Raw genomic sequence first — 2,929 nt, 5'->3', positions numbered from 1 at the left:
GGAAGGGACCTGTCTGTATTTTTGGAGGAGGAGAGGATCTGTAGCTTAATTCTCAAAGGAGTCTTCGACCCTAAACAGGTTAAAGCCACTGGTGGTCGCTGTTCCATGGAGGGAAAGAAGCGGGCTTGTGACTTTTGAGCGACTGCAGGGGACACCAGGAGTGGGGGAGTTGCACTCGAGTTTTACTGTCCGTAAGAACGACTTTTTGAGAGGGGACAGGGCGTCTTCCTCCCCGACATTGTTCTCTTGGGCGCAGGGGACCACTTTGGAGCTTCTCTTTCTACCCGCCTTTTCTGCCCCTTGCTTCTACCACTGAACTGTTCGTAAACAAAGTTCCAGTCTTCCCCCGCTCTCTGCCTCCACCAAACCTGATATTTCTCCCAAATTCGCCTCATCAGTCTGGGATCGTTACACAGGGCGGATAATCACAATTTTCACAAGTGATTCTGAAAGAAGGCCTAGGGGAAGCCTCCTAAACGGTCCCACATTGCAGCAGGGCTGGTGAGGCCTGGGATCCATTATCTCTCTTTTCTGCCCTTCCCATCCCGGAGTCTCAGGGCCGGCGGAGGGAATTCGGCGCAGCCGGAGGGGGGTCTGCGCCCAGCAAAGTACCGCGCTGGGACGAGGTGGCTGTGGGCAGAGCGTGCACGGGGGTTGGGGGGAGAAGGGGACTGAAGGGGCGGGGGGCGCGGGAGCACCTGGGCGGCAGGCAGTTGGCCCTGGAGCTCAGTGCCCGCGCTCTGTCTGAGTTGGGAGAGCCCTGCCAGAGGGTGGAGCGGAGAGGGCCGTGCACCCCTCACTCTTCGGCTTCCCTCCCCCTGCTTCCCAGCGCTTGTCATATCCTGTCTCTGGCCTGATATTTCACGCGAGCAATTGGAAGGAGATTACAATGGAGATTTATGTGTGTTCTGAGCACTGCTAGTTTCCCAGTGTAGAGAGCCGAGATCGCTGCTTCCCATTTCCATTTTTCACTCGCGCTTTGGGGAGCTCAGTAGAGCACGGGGGGAGCGTGTCTGCGCGGCGGCGGGCTGATCACAGGACTCCGCGTCTCCGGGCGGGCCAGGAGACTGTGAGAAAGGCTTGCCAGCGCGTCGCCCCCGGCGGGGCTGGAGCCGGCCCCCGCCTCCAGGAGCCAGGCTTTGTTTCCTCCCTCGCCCACTTCTCCCCCTTTTCTCCCCCTCATTTCTGGGACCTGGGCGCGTCCTTGCCAACCCTTCTCTTTGCCCCTCTCCTCGTCTGCGGAAACACCCTCTTCCTCTGGCCCCTTCACCCTCCTGCTCTCGGCTTCGCAGGCTCCCTGGTGGAAGGCTCGTCGTGGCCCAGACCGACCCCTCCGTCGCTGGGTGCCGGGTTAGGTGACTCCGGCCAGTCTGTGGGGCCTCAGCCCACCCCGGAGCTGAAGGCGCCCGCCCTCCCGGCTCCCAGGCTTGGCTCATGCCAAGGCCTGTTGCGTGATTCCAACTTGGGCTGACATTCCCTGCCCCGGGCGCTCCAGCGTAGGCCTCTTAATCATCTTGTCTGCTGCAGATCCTCGACACCAGCCAATTTACTGCCCGTCTCTCCCCGCTGGTTTCGGGAGGAGGGAGGGGAGTGCGCGCAAAGGAGGGGAGGGCACAGTTAGCCTCAGGAGGAAGGCTGGCACCAGTTAGTGGCACTAAAAAAAAAAAAAAACCCACAGAATTTGGAGCTGGGGTAGGGGTGGTGGACAGGGATGGGGGTCTGCCAGGCAGCTGTTGCTTAGGGAAACCCAGGATCACAGGTCAGTGGGCTTCAACCCAGGCCTCCCTAGCCTGGGAAAACAATGCAAAAAATGCAATGGGACACTGGATTGTGTAGCCTCCCTGCTTTTTCCAAAGCTGCAACTCTCTGGACCGCACCTTTGTAAACCAGACTCAGAGGAGGCCCAAAAGCAATCTGCCCAGAAAAGTCATGATTCTCCTCAGGATGATGCCACTGAGCCCAGAAAGTCACCTCCGCCCTGTATCTGGTTTTGGCAGATAAGTTGAAGACACACAACACAGATGGCCTCATCCTAGAGGAGAGGAAGCCTGGACCTGGCAGGCGGGGCTCTGGCTGGTATCCAGCCCCTCTGCAGTAGCAGAGAGTCCCTTCAGAGGGCATGGCTGAGGTTCAAACTCCAGGTAGGAGGGAGCTCTCCCAGCTCCAGGATGCTGCTTTTCCACACAAAGTGAAGTTGGAAAGCCTCTGGGTAACTGTGGGTTTCATACCTCTCTCTGGGTGCACTGTGATAAAACAGTAATACTAAACATTAAATAGATAAAAGTTAGTTGTTACCATGTGCCAGGCACTGTTACATTGTTGCCTCATTAAATGCTCACAACTCCAAGCTATAGCTGTTAATGTCTTACAGATCTGCAAACTGTAACACAGGATGATTTAAATGGGTTCCCCAAGGTCACACAGTCAGTGATTGAAGCCAGGAAGCTTCCACCTGTGGGCCCTAGCACTTTCAGGGAAAGGGACTTTTAGTTCAGGCCTTCATTAACCCCGGGCCTTTGTAGGGAATGCCAGAAAGTAGAGTCACCGCCAAAGTTTAGAAGCTGGTTGTGTGGGGCCCAAGGTAGAAAGCAGAGCCCAATGGTGTGTGGACATTTTCCCCTCCAAGAGTATGAAGTGGAAAGATGCCACTCTCATACCAGTGTATATAAATGTCTGTGACTGTATACATGAGTGTGCCTATGTGAGTTTCTCTATCAGTGTGTAAAGGTGTGAATCCGAGTGTGCATGAGTTCGTGTGTCAGTGTTGTGTGTAAAAGTGTGATGGAGTATGAGTGTGATGTGACGGTGTTAGAGTATGTGTCATTTTGTGTGCGCCTGAGAATATTTGAGCATGAGTGTGACTGTGAGAGTGTGTATCAGCATAGGTAAGTGTGTGTTAGTATAGATGTGCTCAGTGTGTGATTGTGTG

Source organism: Trachypithecus francoisi, unplaced genomic scaffold, assembly GCF_009764315.1.
Source record: "Trachypithecus francoisi isolate TF-2019V2 unplaced genomic scaffold, Tfra_2.0 Lachesis_group13, whole genome shotgun sequence".
NCBI classification, from domain to species: domain Eukaryota; kingdom Metazoa; phylum Chordata; class Mammalia; order Primates; family Cercopithecidae; genus Trachypithecus; species Trachypithecus francoisi.
This window is presented reverse-complemented; position numbering follows the sequence as displayed.